The sequence below is a fragment of the Eptesicus fuscus genome, chromosome 22 (genome assembly GCF_027574615.1).
Source record: "Eptesicus fuscus isolate TK198812 chromosome 22, DD_ASM_mEF_20220401, whole genome shotgun sequence".
Classification (NCBI taxonomy): domain Eukaryota; kingdom Metazoa; phylum Chordata; class Mammalia; order Chiroptera; family Vespertilionidae; genus Eptesicus; species Eptesicus fuscus.
Genome location: NC_072494.1, coordinates 22482924 through 22510335, shown reverse-complemented (window position 1 = coordinate 22510335; position 27412 = coordinate 22482924). Strand labels below are relative to the sequence as shown.

Sequence of the window (27412 nt, the reverse complement as noted above, 5' to 3'; positions counted from 1 at the left end):
TTTATCAAGCTTGAGCTAGAAGAGAGATATTCCTTTTTCCTTTGGTCAGAGAGCTGGAAGAATGTGTGCCCAAGGCAGTGATGTCTTCCACTCCAATGGAGGAAGCTGGTCTGGGAGGATGACACCAACAGGCAGAGATTCAAAGGCAGGAGATGGCCAGAGAGCCCCAATGGCCGGGCTCCAGCTGACACATCCTTTTCAAGGCTTAACTGTTCAGCTTCAAACCTGTGAGCCAACCCAGTCTCCTCTCATAAATAATCCCCCTCAAAAACAAAACACTTGAGCAGCTAGGTTGAGTCTGAGACTCTCAACTAATACAAATGTGAGTGGGTAGACAGAAATGGGGAGGGGTTGTGGACAAAAGCACAGGAGTAGATTAAATAGGATTTTTAGGAAAGCTTGTAACCGAACACTTACATGATAGATAGGGATGACCTTCAACCAATGTATAATACCGCTCTCTCTAGTATGGTCTGCATTTGCAGTTAGTTTTAGCTTTAAAATAGGAAATGAAATGTGATACCATGAGGAAATACTTAAAATATAAAGCTAAGTGGTAAGAGATGGATACAGCAAGAGGACAACTATAAAGCCCAATGATGTGGTGAAACTTGCACAAACTTTAGAGTCACACACTTTGATTTGAATTCAATTTCAATTCCTAGGAACGTGACCTTGCACACATTGCTTTGCGTACATTGCTTAACACATTGAGCCTTTGGTTTTCTCATCTGTAAAACAGGGGTAATATCACTCAGGGTTGCTGACAGATTAAATAACAAAAAATATGTAAACTCCTTAGCACAGTGCCTGGAACTTAATAAATGTTACTTTCCCCCCTTTATGTTGAAAATAAAACTCACTGCATTAAAATTTTTAAAATACTAGAAGAAACACATCTAACTAAATGTTAATAGTACTTGTGTTTGAATTCATTGATTTATTCAATGAATATCTATAGAATGCTGACAATGGACAGGGACTAGGCATACAACAACTAACAAAATGAAAAAAGTCCTTGACTTCATGATGCTCAAATTCCTCTGGATAAAGACAATATGCAAATAAGTATATTAACTTGTGGGTCACATGGCCTGAAGTGCCATAGATGGGCAGTGCCTGTGTTTGTGTGTGTGGAGGTGGTTGTGTAAGAACTTTGAAGCCAGTGTCCTAAAAGCCTCACTGAGAAAGTGATATCCAAGCAAAGACTTGAAGGTGAAGAAGGATGGGAGAGCTATGGATGATTTTTTTCTCTTTCCTCATATCTACTTTTCTGATTTTTTAAATGAGTATTTGGAAATTGATTTTTAAAATAAAAAAATTTAAATGGAAACTAAAATTGGAGTCTTTCTAGAAGCATTTATTATTATAACTAACTTTTCTGTGGTGTTTGGTTTTAAAATGTTCTTTCTTATTATTTATCCTCAAAACACCATAATGCTATTAAAGGGCAAGTAATATTTTTATCCCTGTTTTACAAATTGAAAATGAACTTCTGAAAGGTCATACAATGAATAAGTGTTAGAATGGATTCATGAAATTCAGATTTTCATGCTCCAGATCCCACATTCTTCGTTAAGTTTGGATTTCTTACAGTCCACATACATAGCATCATCTATCTTTTCTTGAAGTTTATCTATTCATCTATACCGTCACAGGCACTGTTGAATAACTTCTAACAAGTCAACAGTTATTCATTATGATCACTCGAGTGGGAGCTGCAGCAATTGAATAGTCCTTACACTTATGAGAGTATATGGAAATTGAGTGGGGTTTTATTAATGAATAATATGGGTGTTATTTAGTATGATGCTTTTTAAATGTTACCCTTATCCTAATTTTTTTTTGTTTTGCTAAATTATTTTGTCTAAGATGGTAGTCAATGACATACTGCTAATGTCAGATCAAGGTTATGTTCTGGAGTAATCTGTGGGTAGCCATTGTGCTCATTGACACTTTTTACCAAAAATGAGAGTTAGAAAAGGTGACTTGAGCTTGTTAGGAGTGGGGGTGTGTCGAATAGTCCATTCTTCTGAGAGCCTTATCCCCAGTTGATAGTTCTCATCCTGACTTCCTTTGCAAACTTTCTGCACACCCTTGTGACAGTTTTAGCTCAAACCCAGCATTTTTATTGCAGTTCAGAATCAAAACATACAATTAAACTAAGCACAGTAGTGATGTTCTAACTAAAATGTGTAGTTATAATAAAGTATAGTTATTAAAAATGTTGGCTTAGAGATCGATATAATTAACCTTATAATCTTTCAACAAAAAACATGCTTTTTCTGTTTCTTAGAAAACTAAAAAATGTGTCTGAGTTTTAGAAGCAGTAGATTAAAATAAAGTAGAAATGGCTTCTTGTTCCTATAATTCAAAAAAGAAATGAAAAAAAGAGAGTGAAGGAGAGAAAATTACTTAGCTGAGAACCAAATCATTTCTCTCAAAAAGAGTACCTTGATATTCTAATCTATGTAGAGAGATGTGGATATGGCTGTAAGTTAAATGAGATAAAGTGTGTAAAAACACTTAAAATAGTACAAAGTAGGCATCCAAGGATCTGTTTGTTGCATCTTCATCTGTACATTTGCACAAAAGGCAGAAAATTTGTAAATGATGTCACTCATCATTTCTGCCTTCTACAAATTCTTTTATCACTATTTCCACAATTATATTCGCTCATTGACTTTGGTGTTAAATTCAATGAAATGCTTTTAAATTGAGCATCCAATATACTCCTGGCATCGTATATATTTTTGAAGGCTTACATTAATGAGCACCCCTTTAAATTTTGCTTTTCCTCCCAAACCTCAGAGAAGAGTCAGTGTTGGGGTGGAGGCTTTCCCAGATCAGGGTTGATTCATAAAAGGCATGGTGTATTTAAACTTGTGTCATAATCACAACTTGTACAAAAGTATTCAAATATTTAAAAAGCAAACTAGAAATCCACACATGAAACCTATATGTACATGTTGACCAATGTCACTCTAATAAAATTTAATTAATAAAAAAGGCAAACTAGCCCTAGCAGGTTTGGCTCAGTGGATAGAGGGTCAGCCTGCTGATGGAAGGGTCCAGGGTTTGATTCCAGTCAAGGGCACATACCTCGGTTGCAGGTTCCTCCCTGGCCTGGGCCCTGGGCAGGGTGTATGCGGGAGGCAACCAATCGATGTGTTTCTCTCACATCTGTCTTTCCCTCTCTCTTCCACTCTCTTTAAAAATCAATGGAAAAATATTCTGAGGATTAAAAATAATAATAAAAAAATAAAAAGCAAACTAGATAGTTTGAAGGGCCAAGAAAAACTGCTTTGATCCATAATGATTTTACTGCTTGCAGGTTCTGCCTTGCATTGGTCTGTACATTTATTAGCTGTAGCTCACCAAGTATTTTGTGAACAGTAAATGCTTTAGTGAACAGAAAACTCCAAGCAGAGATGATTAATATAGCTACATCTCCCCCTGCTCATTCTATTTCACAGAATGTCCCTGAGCTGTAATTCTTGCTTCTGTGGCTCTTCAGACTTCATCACTGGCAAGAATGAGCTCTTCACTGCTAGGGAAGAGAACCCGAGAAACGAAGTGAATGGAGTGCTATTCAAGGGGCAGTTTCTAAGCTCTCCAGGCTGAAGATGGATGACCAGGAATGCTGGCAGAAAACACAAATTAATATTTTTTCCTACCTTTCCCTGGGGAAAATGTGGAAAACAAAACTATTCTATCATTAATTTTAGAGGACTCCACTCTTCAACTCGAGGGTGGGAGTGAGGGTGCCTGGGAAGGAAGTATAGTGGGAAAGGTTATTTATAACCAAGACAGGCTGCTATTCTTCATCCCCCCACTGCCCACCAGAAAAACTAAAAACTTGAGTCAAGGGGTTTTGAAACAGACTGATCCTCCATTAGGTTGGGATGAGGAACTGGTCTAGGCTGATTAGAAGACCTACTGAGAGAAAATCTATGGAGACAATTTCAAATACAGCAGCAATTCAGGACTACCAGTGTCAGATGACTTTAAAACTTTTCTTTGAATGGCAAAATATACCTGACATAAAATGTACTGTTTTAACCAATTTTAGGTGTACAAGTTAGTGGTATTACTACATTAATTACAGTCATGAATAAATTCATTCATTGATTCAACAAATCTTAATTGAATGCATACTATGGGGCAGGCAGCATGTCTGTGAGCACAACAGAGATCCTGGCTTTATGGGAGTTTTCTTCAAAAGAGCAGAGAGAGGCAGAAAACAGAGAGCAAACACAATAAACAAACAGACTATGTGGCATGTTAGACCATGGTCAGGGCTGGGTTAAGGCTCCTGTGTTTTTCCAATAGCTCAGAGACCTTTGCTCATCTGCCTCTTCCCCATAAAGCCTGCCTTCTATGACTGCTTGTGATTTTGGAGAGTCCACTGGTTACCCGATTGGGTAACTAATAAAGGAGATGTGTTCATTTGAACTGTTGTATTCATTTACTTAATACAACAAACTCTGATGGCAACTGGGCTGTCGATAAAGGAGAGCAAAGGTCTCTGCTACACATAAATAGTGTGCATTCCCCCAACAAAACACTTCTCACTTTGAGAATACGTGTCAAGGCACAGAATTCAAACAGAAATACATACTTTCTTCAGACATGTGATGCCTTTTTTTTTTTTTTTAAAGAGAGGGGTTTGTATAGAAATATTTGCATTTCAAAAAGCCTTTCTCTCAAAAACCTAAAATGGCCAAGGAGGGAAGGGGTGAGGAATAAAGTGGTTTATTGTGCTTGGTGAAATGACAATGGAAATGGGGCCCTGAAATGGTTTCTTTTTTCAAGTGCAAGAATGTCATCAGATGCTCCCTAAAAAATGTGTACCTTCTGCTTAGGCTCCTTCAGGTTGCAAGGGGCACTTACATACTGTAACAGAAGTTTACTTGAAGAGTATATGGGGAGGAAAGCAGCAAGTACATGATTGTGAAACTGGACCACACCTTGACCATGATTAAAATTAGCATACCCAGGTGGGGCAAAGGGACACCTGTGCCTCCAAGTGCAATACTCCAAAAGAATGCAATATTACTAACACAGTATTCCAGCCAGAAATGCCTAACCTGGGAAAATGTCAGGCAAAATCAAATTGAGGGGCATACTATGAAATAACTGAGCTGATTTCTTAAAAAAATGGCAACGAAAGACAAAGAATGGTGGAGGAACTGTTACAGATCAAAGGAGACTAAAGAGTAGGCTGGCCAACTGTCCCCATTTGCCAAGAACTGAGTGGTTTTCCAAGACACAGAACTTTCAGTATGAGAACTGCAAAAGTCCAGGTAAACAGAAATGAGTTGTTCCTTATGTCGCTCATAAGGAGACCTAATAATTAAATGCAGCGTGTGAAATGCATGATCCTAGACAGTGGGGGAGGGACAATCCACAGAATTTGAACATGGGCTTAAAAATTGTATTTATGACCATTTTAACTATTTTTAGGTGTTTAGTTCAGTGTCCTTAGGTACATTCACAATGTTGTACAACCAACATCATTATTCATTTCCAGATGTTTTCACCTTTCCAAACAGAAACTCTATGCCCATCAAACAAAGCTGCCTATTTCCCTTGCCCAGCCTCTGAGAACCACCATTCTACTTTCTGTCTCTATGAATTTGACTATTCTAGGTACCTCATATAATGGAATCATACAGTATTTTTCCTCTTATGATGGGTGTGTTTCATTTAACATGTCCTCAAGGTTCATCCATGTTATAGCATAAATTAGAATTTCATTCCTTTTCAAGGCTGAATAATATTCCACAGTATGCATATACCACATTTTATTTGCCCATTCATCTACTGATGAATATTTGGGTTGTTTCTACCTTTTAACTATTGTAAATAATGCTGCTATGAACATTGATGTAGAAATTTGGACTTTTAGATTAAAGTATTACATCAATGTAAAATTTCCTGAATTTGATATCTGTATTGTAGTTGCATGAGAAAATATCCTATTTATGACAATACTAGAGGCCCGGTGCACGAAACTCGTGCACGGAGGGGGGTTGTCCCTCAGCCCAGCCTGTACCCTCTCCAATCTGGGACCCCTAGAGGGATGTCCGACTGCCCATTTAGGCCCGATCCCAGTGGGCAGTCGGATTCCTAAACAGGCAGTTGGACATCCTTCTCACAATCCAGGACTGCTGGCTCCCAACTGCTTGCCTGCCTGCCTTCCTGATTGCCCCTAACCACTTCTGCCTGCTAGCCTGATCACCCCCTAACCACTCTGCTGCCAGCCTGTTTGCCCCCAACTTCCCTCCTCTGCCAGCCTGGTCACTCCTAACTGCCCTCTCCTGCAGGGTTGATCACCTCCAACTGCCCTCCCTTGCAGGCTTGGTCCCTCTCAACTGCCCTCCCTTGCAGGCCGGGTGTCTCCCAACTGCCCTATCCTGCTGGCCATCTTGTGGTGGCCATCTTGTGTCCACATGGGGGCAGGATCTTTGACCACATGGGGGCAGCTATATTGTGTGTTGCAGTGATGATCAATCTGCATAGTACTCTTTTATTAGATAGGATAGAGGCCTGGTACATGGGTGGGGGCCAGCTGGTTTGCCCTGAAGGGTGTCCTGGATCAGGTGGGGGTTCCCTTGGGGCGTGGGGCGGCCTGAGTGAGGGGCCTGTGGTGGTTTGCAGGCCGGCCACCCCCCCTGGCAACGCAAGCGGAGGCCCTGGTATCTGGAATTTATTTTCCTTTTACAATTGAAACTTTGTAGCCTGGAGCAGAGCCAAGCCTGGGGCTCCCTCCGAGGCCCGCAGCCATTTGTGTTGGGGTTATAATTGAAACTTTGTTGCCTTAAGTGGGTGGGCCCGGCCAGGGTGTGCGGAAAGCTTTGCTTCCCCTGTTGCTGGCGGCAACTCTGGCCTGCTCTCTCAAGCTCCATTCTGCCGCCATTTGTTTGAATTTGTTTACCTACTATAATTGAAACTTTGTAGCTTGAGTGGAGGCTTAGCCCTGCAACGGCTGGCAGAAAGCTTGGCTTCCTCTGTTACCTAGGAAACCTTGCTCTCTATGGCTGTAGCCATCTTGGTTTGGGTTAATTTGCATACTCGCTCTGATTGGATGGTGGGCGTGGCTTGTGGGTGTGTCGGAGGTATGGTCAATTTGCATATTTGTCTATTATTAGGTAGGATACACCGAAATATTAGGAGGTAATGCTTCAGAAACAAATGAGATGCAAAGGAAATGTGGCAAAATATTAAAGATGGGTGAATCTGGGTAAAGAGTATGTGGATTCTCTAAAAGATTCTTGCAATTTTTCCATAACTTAAGAATTTTTAAAAATACATGGGAAATTAAGAAAGAGAGCAACTGCACTTGGGACAACCAGGCCTTGTGGAGAAAAAAAATCTATGAGTAGCGGGACCTCACGGAGCTGAAATGCAATGAGGTGAGTGGAAGGTAACTCAGGATTTGTCACGGCTTCTTTGGTACCTGGTCCCTCTGAGCAGAAGCTGCCACTGCGCCCTTTTCCAGAGCTCTGCTGCTCTGGTTTCTCAACTACTCTCTGCTTCTTCTTTAGCTGCTGCTCTTCCTACCAACCAATTTCTACATCCCGTCCTCTCTTCCTCTTGCCTTCAGCTAGCTCACAGTTTCTGCTTCCTCGTGGCTTTTGCTTCCTCTTCTGTGTGTGTGTGTGCATTGGCTGCTGCTGTCATCTTCTGGTCCCCGCAGCTGCAGTGGGGTCATGTGGTACAGAGCATGACAGTCTTTGCCTAGAAAGAGCTGCAGCTGTACCATGTGAGCACGCTGTTTAGCCAGTCCAGCTCAGCTTCAAAGACTATGCCTGGAATGCTTGGTGCGGTTTAGGGAGCTGGTATTGGGGGGGGGGGGGGGGGAGGAAGGGGGTTGAGGGGGGGTGGTAGAGAGGAAAAGCAAACCATCAAATCTCACCCCAGGGGGCCTTATGATTCATAATTGATTCATCTTGAAAATATGTGAGAGAAATAGAAACTATGTGTAAAAGTTCAAGAGAATTGGAGGAGACAAGATGTCATTGTACTATTGGAGAAAATTAAGATTGAGTATCAGGAAGCCAAACTAACTTCCTTCCTTCCTTCCTTCCTTCCTTCCTTCCTTCCTTCCTTCCTTCCTTCCACACAAATTCATTATGTGAAAGGCATCATAGTTGATGCTGTGGGGAATCTAAATTGTGTAAGATGTGGTACTCACCACAAGAAGCTGACAGTCTAGGACAGCGTGCTCTGAACTGAAGTTTGCAACCTGTTAGTGTACATCTGACCTTCATTTAAAAATTAAGAGGGGAAATTATTACATTCCATTACATTTAGTAATGATAAGTGTTGTTTAGTGAATTTTTATGTGTATGTTTACGTGTACACAGGATTGCTTTATAAAATGTATTTCTACTGTGGGTTATAGAAAAACTGCCTGCAAGCCATTGATCTAATAGAAGTTAAACCTACAGCTTTGGTGATTACCCACCATGTATTTTTAAAATTCATCTCTTCAGCCTGGATCTTGTTCCTGAGCTTTGAACATGGCTCTCTCATGGCCAGCTGGAAGTATCAAACTTAACATATCCAAAATTGTCCACATCATCTTCCTCCCCAAGATGTGCCCTTTTCCTATATTGTTTGTTGGTTAGTAATATCAATATTCAACTTGGTAAGTCAAGCCAGCAGCCTGGGAGTTTTCTAAGGTGTCTCCTTCTCCTTCTCACTCTTTGCATTCAGCTGGCCAGCATGCCCCTTCTCTCCATCCTCCCTGACACTCCTTGGTGTAGGCTCTGTGTAATTTCTCACCTAGTTTCTTGCCCTACCTTCCTACCCAGTGTCCCTGTCTCCAGTCTTATTTCCCGACTCCTTCCCAAGTGATTGTCCAAAATGCTAATATGATATTTCTGTTCCTGGTTGAAAACCCTTTGATGGTTCCCCACTGCTTTCAGATTAATGTCCAATCATAAGAGTTAGAGTCTTTCTTAATCCATCCCTGCTGCTTCTTCAGCCTCACCTCAGGCTCTAGAGGCACCAACTAGCTGTGGATCCCAACAGCTCAGGTGCTCTCATATTCCACTGACTTTTACTCCTGCCTCAAATAACTTTCTTTGCTTCTCCACCTGTGTCTAAATCCTACCACTTTTCTGGACACAGGTCCAGTGTCACCAGGTCTTGGGACCCTTTCTGACTGTCCTCCAAGGCTTCCCTACCGTCCTGGGCACGCAGCCGTCCCAGCACAGACCAAGCTGCACAGTCACTGCTGTTTGGGTTGGCTTGATGGTGAGCCTGCGAACAGCAAGTACCCTGTTTTGTTCATCTCTTTAAAACAAGCCGACTAGCCTGAAGCCTGACGTGGACGGCACCGACCAAACATTCGTTAAAAGAATGAATAAAGCTGAAATCTTTTATGGGACCCTCCTGATTGTAATAATAATGTAGCGATAATGTTAAATCATTTTTGCAAATGCAGTCATTTTTCAAGTCATTAGAACTAGAGGTTTACTGATTGGACAGATGTGCTTTGTCTAATTTGGATTCAGTCATTCCCTTTTCTACCGCCCCTTCTCTGTCTGGTTCCTATAACTCGAGAACAAGAACATTGCCATCTGCTTGTGGAAACATCCAGGAATTCTCCCACCAACAGATCTGTTGTTGTTGTGTGTGTGTGTTTAACAAAAAAGAAAGAAGGAAGAAAGGAAGGAAGGAAGGGAGGGAGGGAACCGGCTAGAAAAGGAAGCAAGAAGGCAATGTGGATCATGTTTGCTTGACTTTAGGCCTCTGTTTTTCTTACTGTCCATCTGAGTTGTTTTTTAGGCCTTAAGGAGTAAGGCCAAGTCCTTTTGCTGCTTACCTTGGATGTGAACCTGCTTGGAAGCAGGGGACCTGGCCCAGAGTGACTCAAGAAAACTTCCAGTCCACTCTATACAGCAAGGGCCCAAAGCCACCATAGGAATTCATTTGCCTCCGTAGAACCATTTCATTTTCTTTCTATCCCAGGCACTGGGGATATAGTGACAAAGAAGATGTGGCCCCTGTCTGGAGGAGGAAAGGACAAGGATTTTTTTTGTCGTTCCTATACATATTCTTTTGTTGCTCTGGACTTTTTTTTGGGGGGGTGTGTGTGTGTGACATAAGTGAGATTTAGCCATTTCTAAGTTATTAATCAATTTTGTCTCAAAGGGTTTTACCTCCATGTGACTAGGCAGAGCTATCTATTCTTCTTCTTTTTTTTTTTTCAATCCTCACCCAAGGATATTGTTTAGAGACAGGAAGGGAGGGAGGGAGGGAGGTTGGAGAGAGAGAGAGAGAGAGAGAGAGAGAGAGAGAGAGAGAGAGATCGGCAGCCTTCCACACATAATCCAACTGGGGATTGAACCCAAAACACAGGTATGCACCCTGATAGGGAATCAAACCCACCACTTTTTGGTGTATAGGACAACGCCCCAACCAACAGAGCCACACCAGCCAGGGCTCGGTAGAGCTATTCTTAATGCAAAGATTTGGAGCCCCAAAATGGGAGGTCCAAAAGTCAACATATTACTTATCCAAAATAGACAGACTCTAGAGACAAAATTGTTCTCTGAGGTTTACTTTTTTACATGTGACAGGAGTGGGATGTTACTGCCTTCACATGTGAGGATTCGCTGAGCTATGAACTATGTGAAGTACCCAGCAGAGAGGTGGAACACCCACTGGATGGAATTCCCCTTCCTCATGCATCAGAAAACAGAGGGGACACAAGATTGAACCAGGAAGAGGGAGGCACAGCTCAGCGTTCCCACCACCCATGTGAGGCTGTGTGTGTGACACAGTAAAGGAACAACAAAGGGACTTTTTTTTTCCCCCCCAAGGGGAGTAAATGGCTGAGTTAAAAGCTTGCAAATAAATGCTGAAGCATTCTTTAAAGGGTTGCTTTGGTGAGACATAATGTGCTTTTGTCATCTTTGAGGAGAGGTGGAAGTCAGGGAACTGTAACAGGTTTTACCAACTAATTAGACACTTGATGTTAATAGAAAAATGATTGGATCCTTTGGGTTTTGCTGTACTCATCTAGGTCATTTCCAGCTTTTTCTCACAGCAAGTCAATTCTCCACCACTGCTACAATTAGCAACATCTGGAATAAACATGATTTCTCAAAAGGTCAGTGTGTGCATCTTTAGAGCAAGGCTACAAAAACTCACTTAGAATCAGAACAAATTATGTTTTTAAGGCATCTATAGCAAAATTAGGGGGGGGGAATTCACTTGAAATTCTGTTGTGGTCATTTTTTGCATCATTAAAAATATGACATTTTCTCAACAATATCTCGGAGGTGTTTTCAGAAAGTTTGAGATTCCCATACCCCCACACAAGAGCCACTACTTCCTGGATTCTATGGCAACAACTAGTTACTCTCTGACAACAGTATTGTGAGGTCCTCCTGGTGGGCCCATTCTCAGATTCTGTCCTGACCTCTAAGATACATCCCAAGAGCAAAGGGGTTTCTTCCTGGAACTGTTACTCAAGCTGTGGGGGAAATATGCCTGTAGACCCCTTTATCTTTTCCCAAGGCTTTGCCTGACTCTTGTACTGGTGCAGAACTCTCCTTTATTCCCAGTTTCAATCACCACGTCATGCCACACTTGTCATTGACACCTTGCCACCCCCTTGGAAGAAGTCATGTCCCCATCAAATAATTCTTCCATGTGACACATCCAACACTTGCTCTGGTCTGACCCTTTCCTACCTATTCAACCTCAGTCTCTTTTTTCATCTCTTATTTGCTCTCTGCCTCTATCAGGACAGTTTCTTTTTATTGTCTCACTAATACTGTGGCCATACCTGGCTTTGTGGGTGCTATTCCTATACCTGCTAAGCTGTTTCTTCTTCTTGTCACCTGTCCAAATCCTTCCAGCCTTGCAAGGCTCAAATAGAATATTTGTTTGTTTGTTTGTTTGTTTGAAATATGTTTTTATTGATTTTTATAGGGGAAGGGAGAGGGATAGAGAGGAAGAAATATTGATGAGAGAGAAACACCAATCGGCTGCCTCCTGCATGCCCCCTACTTGGGGGATGGAGCCCACAACCTGGGCATGTGCCCTGACTGGGAATCAAACTGGTGACCTCTTGGTTTATGGGTTGACACTCAACCATTGAGCCACACTGGCCAGGCATTTTTTTAAAAAAATGTATTCTAATACTCTCTAGTCCCCAAACTCCTTTACTATTAATAGTTGGCATTGATTCATCACCCATTCATTAATCCATTCTTGCAACAAATATTTCCTAGGAACCCACTCTGAGTTATCACCATTCTAGAATTCAGAATACCACGGTGAGTAAGACAAAGTCTTGGCCCTCTAGGAGCTTTTATTCTGGTGTGGAAGGCAGACATTAAGCAAGTAAACAAACAAGCAAGTAGTATAGCTTCAGATGGAGATATGTGCTATGAGGGAAGGAAAAAAAAAAAAAAGGCAAGGTAAGGGCTGGAGATGACTATGGGAGTGCAGTCTGTTTTCTACACCGTGATCAGGGAAGGCCTTTTAGAGAATGAGAAATGTGATATCTGAGCAGAGACTTATGAAAAGAAATCAGCCATGAGCCAATCCAAGAGAAGGGTGCTCCAGGTAAAGGGAACAGAAAATGAAGTCCCAAGAGCAGGAATGTTCTAGAAAGATGAGTGGTGTTTTACTACAGCTAAAAGGCTCATGTGGGGCAGAGTGTGGTAGGAGATGAGAATGAAGAGGAAGCAGAGGTGAGAAACTGTACGACTCTGAGGGAGAGAAGAATAAAGGTGAAATGCAAAGTCTGAGTATCTGATAGGAAAAGCGTGGGAGAGGAAGTGAGTGCAGATATGTGTAAAAGAGCTGTTAGATTTGGAAACAAGTTCATTTTTTGGGCGTGTTAAGCTTGAGATCTCTTTAGGGATCCCAGTGTAAATGCAGAGTAGACAGCTGGCTATATATTCAAGTCTGAAACCCAATGAAGGTCAGGCTAGAGATACAAAAAGCCAAGGGCCTTGGTGAGATCACATAGGAATTGAGTGTAGAGGTCAGAGTCCTGGGCCCACCAGCTTTTAGAAGTCGGGAAGGGGGAGTCAGAAAGAAGACCCCGAACTTATGGCTGCTGAGGTGTCCAGCATATCCAAACATGTCCATGGTATTGTGTGATATGCTCACTGATTGCAAACTTCTTGTGACCACTCATATCTTGCCACGAGAGTGGGGGGAAAGGTCCAATGTGTTTCATCAGTGCCTACAGTCTTGGCACAGTTGTCATTTACCATGTATTTCTTACTGCTCCAAACTTTCTCACGGAGCAGAGTAAACACCACCAGGCCATTGGGGCAAATGTAGCCATTTCCTTTCTCATGGACTGGATCTATGAGTTAGTTAAATTCTTTTACCAGCAGTAAGCTGATGCACAGAGATGGACTAATGTATGCACAGCCCAAACTGTGTTAATAGCTAGCCTGCAGTGTTCAGTCAGTGTGGGCTGAGGACTGCCAGCATCACAGTCACCGGGAGTGCTGGCTTATTAAAAAAAACGTTAACTACTACGGGTTATCTACTAAGTGCTTTACAGATAGTAACTGTTAATCCTCACAACTCCATGTAATAGGCAGTATTCCCATTCTACAGATGAGGAAACTGACCCTGAGAGAGTTCCATAGGTAGCCAAGTGGCAGGTTGGTCTGACTCCTGCATCCATGCTCTTTACCACAGTGCTACACAGCCTGCTGAAGCAGAGTCTCTGGGAATGGCACACAAGTGTAGTCTGTATTTAGAAAAATCTCTGGGACATTTTTATGTATATGAAAGTTTAAGAACCCAAGGTTCATGGGAACTCGAGTTTGTTCTTTGAAGCTCAAGGACATCTTAATATTTGCTCTTCTAGATTGTTTTATTTTTAACATTTCTAAGTATCAATGATTCAGTTCATTTTTTAAGAGTCTCTCTTGGGAGTAGTATTTTGTTAAACTCAGGCAAGAGTGTACTGCACAATTTGTTAATTTCAGAGAGGTGAAGCACCTGACGGTACATTGAACCAGCCTGCATTGTCTAATATGGTGACAATATTAGATAATAATTTAAAGCCTCCTGCCATGGACATTGACAGCCTACTCTCCATACCAATAATGTGTCTCTCTCCATGCCCACCCCTCCAATGTTTATGATTGACTCCACACATTTGCCTACTCTGACCCATAAGCAATAATGTAATTAATCAATCATGTGGCCAGCAGAATAGCATGAATAACTCCAGGGTGCTGTCTGAGAGGAGATGGTGGTAATGGGGCACCTCTTAGCTTTGCAAAAGCCTTTAGAGGTATGGAATGGCTCAGGGCCCTCAGAGAAGTCATCCATGGAGTACTCTCTCTGATGGCCTGAGTGGATGAGGTGAAAGGGAAATGAAGTCACTGAGATAGATTAAACAAAAGAAGAAGAAAGAAAGGAAGAAAGAAAGAAAGAAAGAAAGAAAGAAAGCAAGAAAGAAAGAAAGAAGAGGAAATGAATCTAGTTCTCAGGTGAAAAAAGAAACATGTTGAATACACCAGGCCTTCAGATCACAGGAGATAACATTCAATAGACACATTTCTGTTGGCAAGGAATAGTGTTTTACTGTCACAGGTCTCCACCCACCCTGACCCTGGAGCTTGCTGCATTTGCACAGTGAGACTGGTTTCACCTGTTTACAGCTGTTAAACCATTAGTCATCAGTTCAGAGTTTGCTGAAGCCAATTTCCCCAGCAGTTTATCCTAGACACATTTTTTTTTTTAATCCCAAACAGAGACCAACAAGGGCTACAATCTATTGTATATTGTCAAAGGGGAAAAAAATAATAATTTGGAATAGAAATGAGGCCATTACACTAGGGAGAACTGAAACCTGAGTCTTTTATCTGAAAAGAAAGAAATAAAACAAATGGGATAGAGGATGGAAAAGAGGGCCATTAGGAGTAGAAAGGGGAAAATGGGACTTCTAAGGCTTATATCTTGGGTTTAGGGTTGTTAGGTTAAAAACAGAAAGAGAAAGAAAAAGAAAAGAAGAGAAAATATATATATATAAGATGCTAAAATAAATTCAAATTTCAGATAAACAATGGATAATTTTTAGCATAAATCTGTCCTATGTAATAACTGAGGCATATTAACACTAAAAATTATTTGCTATTTATCTGAAATTCAAATTTAGCTCAGTGTCCTGCATTTTATCTGCCAACGGTACTTGAGTAGTTCCTTTAATCTCAGTTTGAAAAAAAATCCTTTTAGAAAACAGATGTCTTCAGGAAACTAGGTCATGAATTCAACAGCATAAATACTTGCTAATTATGCTGTGTGAGGTGATGGGGTTATATATTTATTTAATATAAATAAACTAGCAATAGTAAGGACTGAAACAGCTATTTCAATTGAAAAACCATCCATTTTATTTACCTATTTGGTATGAGTAGGAATAAACTAAAAACAGACAACACCAATTCTAAGACTTATGGACAAGAAAAGACCCATCCATTCACTTATTTTATTTTTTTTTCCTTTTGTTAATCCTCACCCAAGGATATTTTTCCATTGATTTTTAGAGAGAGGGGCAGGGAGGGGGAGAGACAGAGGGAAACATTGATGTGAGAAAGACACAAGAATTGGCTGCCTTCTGCTTGGGCCTTGATCAGGGCCAGGGATCGAGTCTGCAACCAAGGTACATGCTCTTGACTGGACTCAAACCCAGGACCCTTCAGTCCAAGGGCCGATGCTCTATCCACTGAGCCAAACTGGCTAGGGCCATTCACTCATTTATTCATTCTCTGCTTACTTTTTATCTGTACAACTTCTGCTGGTAGATAAGTTTTATTAAATTGTATTTTAATGAGCAAAATAATTACCATATGTGGGACTCCCTGATCTGGTTGCTTAAATAATTTTGCATGGCAATAATTTAAATTTAAAGAAATAATAGACCCAGCCTAAGACAAAACAAAGCCCTCCAAGAAGAGCCGACGCCACCTCCTTGCTATTATAGCAATCTGTCCCATTCCAATTTGTCCAGGATGGCAATAAACTAACACAATAATCAAACACAGAGGTTGAAACAATATAGGCTTAGAGTTGGGAGGCAAGAAGGGAGACATAGCCTGAAGAAGAAATAAAATTGAAGTAAAAGAGTCCAAATGTGTCCAACTTTGAGGGAGTCAGGCAGGGATGGGGGAAGATAAGGGCAGGAGGTCTGATCCGGGTGTGGTGGGGGGAAAGAGGAGACGGCAAAGATGAGGGGTAAAGATGATGAGTTTGTGTACTGACCTATATTAGAAGGGCTGTCAAATGAAAGAAAACTTAATTTATTTTGTCTAGCTCCAGAGAACAAAACCAATGCCAATAACTAGAAAGAGCAGGAAAACATATTTTTGATACCATTTAGGCAAGAGTGTTCTAAGCATCAGGGTTCACTACTGATAAGTCAGGCTATCCCTGGGAATGGGAGAGGGGGCCGGCTGAGTGGCGGTCAGGCTGGGGTGGAGAGGACTCTGCCTCAGATAAAGAGTGGACCTGATGCCCACTTATGGTGCATGTTCCAACCCAACAGGGCCTGTGTCTTTTATTGATGCTATATCCTCAGTGTCTTGAATCCTGCTCGACACATAGTAGAGTCTCAGTAAATCTGCAGGATCCTGGGGGGACTGCTTTTCAGAGGAGGTGGTGCTATTCTGGGCCTTGGTCTTGATGTGATGGAGAAAAGAGAAAATAGCTTAAATCAAATCAACACACAGTGAGCATCTACATTTCCGGGGGGAGGGGAGGGAATCTGTCCAATTCCAATTTGTCCAGGATGGCAATAAACTAGCACAATAATCAAACACAGGGGTTGAAACAATACAGGCTTAGAGTTGGGTGCTAAGATTGCACTGGGAGGCAAGAAGGGCTTTGGGGCTTTAGTTTGTGAGAGCTACCAATACGTAATCCATGTTCCCCCATTCCATACCAACCTGGAGAGAAAAGTGAGAATAAAATCATAGTCAAAAGCAATACTTCTCTGGTACCCCCATTCCACTTATTTCACTTAGCATGCCCTTAAGGTCCATCCCATGCAAAACTGAGGGGAGGGTATACTGGTGTCAGGCAAAGAAAATGATCCCCAACAAGGGGACCCAGCAACTTGCCTCCTGGCTGGTGATTGTAAAGAGGTAAGCCACACCCAGCTGGTATAGCTCAACGTCGACCTATGAACCAGGAGGTCACAGTTTGATTCCTTGTCAGGGCACATGCCCAGTTGTGAGCTTGATCCTCAGTGGGGCACGTTCAGGAGGCAGCCAATCAATGATTCTCTCTCATCATTGATGTTTCTATCTCCCTTCCTCTCTGAAATTAGTAAGTGTTATTGTATAAAAAAGGAGGTAAGCCATAGTGGCTTCTTCTGGGATTTCTTGGTGGCTGCCTTTTCCTTGGCTTGTTTACTACAGAGCTTTGGAGCTAGAGAATCAGAGATGGTGGCAGACTCAGAGGGAGGCTGTGTGAATAAAGTAAAAGACTATGACTCACTTAAAGCAGAAGGAGTGAATTGTCAGCAAGGTGCCCTGTGCCTAGTCTGGCCTCCTACTGCCAATACTGTGGCCCCCTCTGTGTCCTCTGCCCACGGGATGAGGAAGCTGCACAGATACAAGCCAGAACCCAAGCACTGTGAGAGACTGGCGGTACCAGCAAGCACAGACCTCTTACCCCTCCACTGCCTTTCCAGAGACTGGTGACGAGGTCATGCTGGACATGAGAGCCAACAGGGAATCTGAGTGCAGCCCTCAGTGTGCTCCAGGGGCTGGGGAGGCATGCCCGGAGAGTTTGTATGAAGGTGACAACCCCTGTGCCATCCAACAGAATCACACTCATGCCCAAAGGGCAGCTGGCTGGCCCTGTGCATACCGGGCAGCAGGAGTTGAGTCCAACCAGTTCTGATGGAGCCACTGAAAGCACTGCCGGGGTGCGTCGCAGCCAGTGCTGTAAGGCACTTCGCTCTTTAACTCAGGACTATTTTGTAAGGAACTATTTCTATAATACACAGCACTTTTACTTAGATAGTTCCGTCTTTTCCTCAGGAGGAATCTAAAGGCATGATTTTCACAGGACTTGATGTCACCCAGGAGTGACAAGTTGCAACATGCAAGCATGGGCAGATGTCTTGGTCATGTGCACGTTTCTGTAGGGAAGTGACTTATGGGGTGGCTCTGAAGGCCCTAGAATTGCTACAAATGTTTAGGGGGCTGTTTTGGAATAAAATCTTTCTAACTTGATCTCAGTATTGAACAGTTGTTCAACCTGTTAAATCTCACCAGATGTCACTGAAACAGAAGGTGTGTGCTCTTTACCCCCCACCTCCACCCCAAAGAAATGTAAATCTTAACCCAAGTTATCACTTCCATTTTCCTTTAGGAAGAAGGGGGCAAGGAGGTCCGGGGCAGCTTTAATATGTCCGGGCAGCTTTAATATGACATTTATACTAGCTAGTATATCAGGGAGCTAGCATCTTAACAATGTTTCGCCCTCGCAGAGAAAAGCACCACAGAGAGACGCTGGAGGGAGAGGGTGTGCTTATGAGTGTGTTAAACATAAATGTTTATGCTTATTTTCCCTTGTTACACATGCTCATTGTAAATATTTCTAAGATCATAGAACTATAACCCCATCCTGTTATAGACAAGCAGGGTTCACGGCTTAAATATTCTTGAAATTTCAGATACACAATCACATGGATGATGAAGAAACTACTATCCATAAAAGGAGAGGGAACATACAAATCCCTGGGAAAACACATTCCCCGTGGGAGGGATGAGATAAACGCCTGTAATGAGATGTAGTAACTATTCTCAGAGACAAGATGCAACAGTCACAAGCAACAGCGAACTGGGGTGCGACCGCCGTGGGCAGCTAGACATCATCCTTGCAGGCAAAGCAGAAGGCACGAGATTTACCGAGCTCCCCGCGCTGGCGCATCTGTCCCTTCTTTAAATCCGATTTTCTTACCATCTGTTCGTTACTCCAGCCTTGGCTGTAAACAAAGGTTATGCATTGTGCTCCCAGGCAGCTCTCCTGGCTCCTCTACCGCAGTCAGTTCTGGCCTGAAAGACCGTGGGCCCCATGATCGTCCACTTGCTCTAACAGTACATACAAATTGTGAGAGCGTTGAAAGTGCTTTTAGAAACGGGATTTTTAAACTTCCTTTGGTAAGTCTGGTGGGTCATAACTATCTGGTTCTGGAAATTCTGTATGGAAATATCTAGATGCTTCAGGAAGGGTTAGCTCACAGGAGAGGTGTTCTCTGCCCTCCAGGACAGCAAGGACACTGTGGGGGGCAGTCCCTACCCCACCGTCAAGGGGCAAGGAGACACCGACCCAGCAGCTGCACTGAGGTTACCATTTGACATGGGGGAGGAGTGGAAGATCTCTTACAGACATGTATCTAGGACGTGAACTGGTGGCTCTGAGAATGTGCTGGAAGAGCCAAACCATCTGGCCGCTCCGGGGAGGGATCCGCTGACCTCTGGCCTCCAGCTCTGAGTTTACAGCTATATAATATTTATCATGCATTCTTCCTGGGAAAAGCTGGGAGCACTCCACATCTTTGAATGGATTCAGGTCATCCTTTTACCATCCCATGAGTAATTAGAGAAGTGGAGAGGAGCTAACAAGGGGGAAAAAATTCCACATCAAAGAGGTCACTGCCATGGCAAAGAAGAAAACATTCACTCTGCTAAGCAACAACAGGAAAAGGAAAACTTGTGATTCTTCACTGATCCTGAGTCCAGGGAGTGGCACAAGTGGGCAGAATTCATTCAAAAAGTGTGAATTCTGGCCAGGCCAGTCATTGTTGATCAAAAGTCCCTTCATGACAGGGGAAGGGATTTGCCTGTTTCGGGGGTCCATGGTGAGGAGACAAGGTTTTGGCCAGTGCAGTTGGGAGACTGGTGACATAGAGGGATGACTGAGAAAATATAAGCAAATGCATTAAGGATTTCTTGCTGTCAGAGGGAATTACAAATACGGAAAGAGAAATGCTGGAATAAACCCTGTGGTGTTAGATGGGAAGTGGAAGAATCAATGTGAACTCATGGCTTTATGTAGACATAGATACAGAAATAGAAATAGGTGTGAATGTATGTGCAGATGTTTATGTGTGTGCATGTATATACACCACAAATATATATACATACATGTATACACACATATACGTGTAGGCAGATATATACTTTTATTTCCTAGTTCTACCTGAGATGGCTAAAGGCAAAGATAACCTGGCAGCAATAAGCATTAAGAGTTGGCTACTAAATATTTTTTATTCTCCATTTAAAGGAACCAGGGTTCCTTAGAGAAATGGTTGACTGTAGGGCTGGAGTAGGGAAAATAAAAGGTAAGACAGGACCATCTTGTACTACAAGGTAAAGATGCTCAAAGAGACACAGATATGGGGGCATATCAAAAAGACACAGAAACTGCCTTAAGTGAGCTCCCACTGGCCAAGTCTGGGTCGATTTGATTATCGCAATAAATGACAGTTTCTGATTTTAACCCTTTGAGTAAAATAGGAATTCATGAGTCCACAGTGATAAAACTTAAATGAATAAACTGAAGACAAAGAGAAGTTCTATCTTACAACAGAAGCAATGAGGCATCTCCTCACAAAGTCCTTAGGAATGAGTCAGTGGAAAACGCTGTAAGTTACTATCTTTACCAAATGTGACAGAAAACCAGGAATGGGACAAACTGATATGCTATGTTTCCTGATGTGATACAACAAGAGCAGGGCATTACTTCTGAGGTGTCCTCACTACAAATGCATAAATCACGAAGAAAAACATCAGATAAACCCAAGCTGCTCAGCATTCCACAAAGTAACTCTGTGCTTCGAAAAATGTCAAGGTCATGATAAAGAAGGAAAAGCAAAGTATTTTTCCAAAATGAAGGAGATTAAAGAGAAGTGATAACTATAAGGGACATAGACCTTTACAAGATATTATTTGGACAATAGGTGAAATTGGAATGGGATCTGTGAAAAACATGGTAAATGTTGGATCAATGTTAGTTTTCTAAGCTTGATGGTTGTACTGTGTAAGAGAAGATCCTTGTTTATAGGACGCAAATACAAAAAGGCATGTGGGAGGATTAAGGAATCATGTCTGCAAATGGTTTGGGAAGGAACTTCAGTGTGTGTGTGTGTGTGTGTGTGTGTGTGTGTGTGTGTGTAAAGAATAGAGCAAATGTGATAAAATGATAATAATTGGTAAACTGAATGAAAGATAGAGAGAAGCTTCCAGTACTACTTTTATGGTTCTTACAACTTTTCCATAAATTTTTTTTTAAAGAGGGAGGGAGAGAAAGAGAAAAAGATAGCCAGGCCTATGTGGCTCCGTGGTTGAGCATCAACCTAAGAACCAGGAGGTCACGGTTCAATTCCCAGTCAGGGCACATGCCTGGGTTTCGGGCTCAATCCCCAGTACTGGGTATGCAGGAGGCAGCTGATCAATGATTCTCTCTCATCATTGATGTTTCTATCTCTCTCTCCCTCTCCCTTCCTCTCTGAAATCAATAAAAATATATTTAAAAAAAGAAAAAGACAGAAACATCAATTTGCTGTTCCACCATTCATGCATTCATTGGTTGATTCTTGTATGTGCCCTGACCGGGGGTTGAACCCGCAACCCTGGAGCATTGGGATGACGCTCCAACCAACTAAGCACCTGGCCAGAGCCTCTATAAATTTGAATTTTCAAAATAAAAATGTAAAAAGAGGGGGAAATGCCCACTCTGGGTCTCTATGTACATAGATCAGAGTGAATCAAACTGAGCAGGTCAATTCAAATGGAATAATGAAGCTTAGGCCCAGCTCTCCCTTACAAGAGACCCAATCCCTGCCCTCCGGCTGCTCCCCAGGAGTGCTAGGAGTGCAGTGAATTGAATGGGGTGGGGAAGAGGCTGGGAGGGCACAATGAAAGGCATCAACAAACTGCTCCAGGAATTCCAAGGAGCCAGGAGGCTTCATGAAGGAGGTATGGCATGAAGAGGCCCCGGATGGCATCGGGGCAGGACACTGGTGGTCCTGCCTAGCATGTCATTTAGACATTTTTGAGAATTCTGTCTCTGCTTTCTTTTTATCATCATGCGGCTGGTCTGTTTCTTACCTCCAAACTCTTGCTCCTAATTCTGCTCCTGTCTGGCAGATGGGCAGTTTATCAATTTGGAGGAACCATCACATCCATTTTTAAAAATTTAGCTCAGATCCCTTTCTTTGACTTTTTTTATTTTTTTAACAGGCTTGCTCGTCTCCTGATAGAAAGTCCTTTGCTCTTTCGTGTCTCTACTGCGTTTAGTACATGCATCACGGCACATACGGCTCCTCTGGCACTTGTCAATTCATCTGTCCCTCCCTCCCAGCCTACAGTCTCCTTGATGGCTTTGTATCTTCGAATTACCACTGTCTGGCCATAGTGGGGGCTCAATAATTGTTCAAGTAGTCAGATCAACCTAAGACTTCTCCAAACTGTATTTCTTCCCTCCTTCCCATTTTTACTCCTAGGCTAACTTAGGCTCTATATTCAGCGAAAACATTTCCTGGACTTTTTGATTTCAAGTAGTATGAATCCAAATTTGAGGGAAAACATTTTCTTCTCGACCCTGAGACCACAGTGAAGGTGAAGGGAGGGAGAGATGGACCAGCATGTTGGGAGTAGCAACAAGATTGCCACACCAGTGGCTTAAATTCTCAATTAATGACTCTGTGACTAACCCACACAGAAATACGTGAACTGCTCCTTGGGTTATATTAGGGGAGGCACCATAATGACCACAGCTGACTGTAAGAGCCAACCAAAATTATGTTAACCACTATGCTTGGGAGCTTCTTACATCAAAGCAGAGTACTTATACAAGCTGCTATCTGCTAAAGGCCAAGAGACCTTCTTTCCACAGTACTATTATAATAGTAATTAGTGATCGCTAACATTCCCGCAAGTACTCTTCAGCCAGGCACCATAAGCACCCAACAAATGTCACAACCTCTGCGTCCACAGGTGTCATCGGACCCATCTACACACTGAGGCAGCGTTGGGAGCAGAAGGCAGCTGCTCCCTGTGACACAGCCATACTTGAGCCCGAGGCTCAAGTTATATTACTGAAGTTCCAGTTACAGAGCCCAACACCCCCTCCCCTTCTCCATGGCCATTGAGGTTTCAGATTTGAAAGACCATCATTTGTGAGTCCATTCACATCCCACCTCTTACTATATACCTTAGCAGCCCTAAGTCACCCATCTGCTGTGGAAGGTTGAGGGGTTTCTGCCTGGAAAACACTTGCTTTGCTACAGTTCCCACATAAGTGCTAAACCTATCCTTTGTCTGCTGTGTCACCAGTTTGAAACATTTGTTGGCAGGACTGTTGCCTCACCCTTGCGGGAGGCAGCCTCCCCACCTCGGAGGCAAGCTGGCAGCTGTTGGAGGCATTTTCAGCACCAGATTATTTTAAGGCATCCGTAAAGTGGGTGAAAACTAACCCCAGAAAACAATTCTTTTAAAAAAACTGTTTTAGAAAAAATAAGAATAACAGCCAAGTCCCGCAGAGACACTGGCTCTGCAAACACCTAGAACACCACTTAGTGCCCAGAAGTGTTTGCAAGATTCTATCCTGAACACCGTGCCAGGGGCCACCCTTAACGAGGAAGAATATGAACCTCCCATTTTCAAATGCTGTTCAGCAGAGTGAAATCTGACCCATAGAAGGACAGCAGAAAGACTGTCCTAATTGTAGTTTCTATTTTCAGCAATTTTGCACCAATATGATAAAACGAGAAAGCTCATTGGCACATGTTATAGAATTTTTAAATATATACTTAGTAGTAAATATCAGCTTGATTTCATAGCTTGTAAGATATGGCCTTAAAGCAAATTAGAAAAAAAAAAATTTTTGTTCCTACATACTTCTCTAGTAGTACCACAGACCAGTACTGCTTAATGTGGAACCAAAGTACATGGAAATGTTCACAACTATCACCACGGTACCTGCGGGTGGTTCCTTTGTCAGTCCATAGGAGGCGGGAGGTGCTGTTACTTTCCGTCTGCAGATGAGGATAGGAAGGCCCAGGGAAGAGGCATGGCAGCCAGTCCTACATCGTGGTTCTCATGGTCGTAAATTTAGCCCATCAAGTCATGACATCTCTTCTGGTTGGGGATTATGGTTTTAAAAATGATTGCTCATGCAGCAATTCATTATTAAAAATATTGTCATAATTCATGAAGAATGAACTAGAAAACTTGGGCTAACAACAAATGTGTGACGGCTTGAATTTTCACCAGCTGTGGTCACTGGCCCCAGGCCAGGATGCTAGTTGACCTTCAAGCTGGCCAAGCACATTGGCATTTCTTATCAATCCTCAGGACCCAAACATCCCTGGGATATTCTAGTGATACAGAATTCCCTCGGGGAGGGAAAAGGGTGGAAATCATAAAGATGCCACATGTTTCAAATCAAACTTATTATTTCTCCTTGGATGTGACTCTGAGGGTGAGAAGAATCAATGATATTAAGCAAGTATTTGTTGGGCACTTACTTATGAGTCTAGGCCTGCATGTAGATTTTATGGAGAATAAGAAAACGTTAAGATACAGGTTTAAGCTAAATGGTTTTCTGCCTAGTCGTGGAGACTATGAACATAGAAGATGCAGCCTGAGCAGGGTAGGCAAACTTTAGCCCAAAGGTCAAACCCACAGCTCACTGCCTGTTTTTGAACAGAGCATGAGCTAGAAGTGGTTTTCACCTATTTACACGGCTGGAAAAAAATTAAGAAGAGCATTATTTTGTGGCGTAAAAATTATGTGAAACTCAAATGTCAAAGCCTGTGAATCAGGTTTTATTGAAACCCAGCCACACTCACTCACGTCTTACCTGTGGCTGCTTTTGTGCAACAGTGGGCAGCAGAGTTGAATAGTTGTGACAGAGGCCATGTTAGCCACAAAACCTAAAATATGTACTATCTTGCCCTTTAAGGAAAAGTCTGCTGGCCTTGAGGTAGATAATACTTTAATGGTGCTAAATGGGGTAGTTCGGAGCCAGTTGAAGAAGCAGAGGACTTCCACAAGGGGAGAAATGTCTTTGGGTAAAAAAGCTTCAAGGAGGAAGGGCCTTCAATGAAGGATGAAGATACTGAGCATGGTGGCCAGGGGGAAAGGCCACCCAGCTGTGACTGTCATCCACCGCTGACAGCAATGGGACCTGGTAAGTTTTTTACCTTCTGGACCTCAGTTTCCTCAGCTATTAAATGGAAGTAATAACACCCACCTCTCAGGACAGTTGGAAAGCCCACAGTAAGATCCCATTCGCAAAGTTAGCACAGAGTTAGCACTGCCCATTACAGAGCTGGTGTCTGCCAGTGTTAGCTGTTAATAGTGGTGATTGCCATTCATTCTCACACGTGGGCATCTATTACTAAAAATAAGTCAAATTCCACCTAAAAATTAAGTCTTGCAGAGGTGATTAGTTAATAAGTTTTTTAAATCTTGCTTAGAAGATAAATTCAAGCAATTGAATCCTATGAAGTTCTTAAAAATGTTGTCATAAAAGAATTATACAGGGAAATATTCCCAATGTGTTATGTGAAAATAAGTTTTGTAAGCTTCCAAATTTTATTTTTCCAGGACATCCAGATTTGAAACTGTATGAAAAATCTGCTGAAAGCTATCGACCCTTCTCCCTGATAAACACACACTGTACGCTTTTGCATACAATCTTAGGGCTTAAAGGATCTGTGAAAGCCCCATCCTTGGTTTTCAGGTTAAGAACTCCCTTTCTAGCCCTAGCTGGTTTGGCTCAGTGGACAGAGCATCAGCCCACAGACGGAAGGGTCCTGGGTTTGATTCCCATCAAGGCATGCATGTGCCTCATTTGCAGGCTCGGTTCTCTCTCACACTGATGTTTCTCTCTCTGTCTCTCCCCCTCCCTTCCACTCTCTCTAAAAGTCAACAGAAAAATATCCTCGGGTGAGGATTAACAAACAAAAGAAAGAACTTCTCTTCAAGTTTCTCACTCATACTTATAAAACCCACAAGATATTGATATGTGAACCAGATTGCTAAATGATTAATTTATGAAGAAGAAATAATGTCAAGTGGGCTAAAATCCTTGCATTGGCTGATCAGCTCATTATCTTGCTATACAAAAGCCACATGAACAGCCAAGGCACAATTAAAAGTGAGTAAGGAATCACAGCAAAGGGAATTGGAGAATGGTCTTAATGGCTCCTGTCGCCAGGCTCAATGGTCTGATGCATCCGCTTCTGCCACAGAGATACCCCTGCCAAGGCTGCGGGAACAGCCCGTCCAGCCCTCTCCTCTGGACAGTTCTCGATGCTTGTGCTCTCTGCTTGTAGACACAGTGAAGGCTAAATCCCTCCTGTTACCACTTGTGCCAAATAAAGGCCCGGGACAAGCAGTTGGACCCCACATTCACACATGCTGATTTTCTCACACTACACTTGGTCCTTCTCTATACAGAATATATATACATGTACACCCCCAAGTACAGATTCCAGTTTAGGGTAGGTTTGTTGTGCTGATTTTTTCATAATTTCCTTTTCATAAAGAATATTTGTCTTCAAATTTAGGAGGTTCCTTACTGTCCCCAACCTCTTCACTATCTACAGGAGAAACGGATCTTTGACTGGTCCTTCTTTCCTTCTTTCTTAAATAACCTTTTATTTAGAAATAGTTTACCACTTTCTACAAGTTTTAAAAGTAGTACAGAATTCCCATGTACCTTTCACCCAGCTTTCCCCAATGAAAATACCTTCCTTACATAACCACAGTACGGGTCAAAACCAGAAAATTACAGTGGTATAACACTATTAACTCAGATACAGTCTTTACTGAGATCTCACTAGTTTTTACATGCACTCTATGTGTGTGTGTATATGTGTATAGTTCTATGATATTTTAGCGCATGTGTAGATTGAGGAATCAATGCCACAATCTGGGTACCACAAAGAAACTCCCTCATGTTACTCCTTAACAGCCAGTAACTTCCTTTTACAAATACAGTTGACCCTGGAACACAGGTTGAACTTCATGGGTTCACTTACACGAGGATTTTTTTCATCTTGTAAACAGACAACATAAACTTATGGTATCGATAAATATAGTACAGTACTAAAAATGTATTTTCTCTTCCTTATGATTTTCTTCATAATGTTCTTTTCTCTAGCTTACTTTATTGTAAGAATGCAGTAGGTAATACATATAACACACAAAATATGTGTTAATTAACTGTTCATGTTATCAGTAAGGCTTCTAGTCAACAGTAGGCTATTAGTAGTTAAGTTTTGGAGGATTCAAAAGTTATACACAGATTTTCGACTGATTGGGGTAGGGAGAAGAGGTTTTTGTTGACTGTGTGTGTGTGTGGGGGGGGGGGGGAGGCCTTT

General features: G+C 42.3%; 1 long non-coding RNA gene across 1 annotated transcript in view; it reads right to left on the bottom strand.

The window, feature by feature from the left end:
* Positions 1 to 3530: 3530 nt before the first annotated feature.
* The window catches only part of LOC114233087 (uncharacterized), an 80969-nt gene continuing 57087 nt past the window's right edge, over positions 3531 to 27412 (bottom strand). The window contains exon 3 of the long non-coding RNA XR_008555177.1: positions 3531 to 3550. This is a non-coding gene — a long non-coding RNA (uncharacterized LOC114233087). The remainder of the gene's footprint in view (positions 3551 to 27412) is intronic.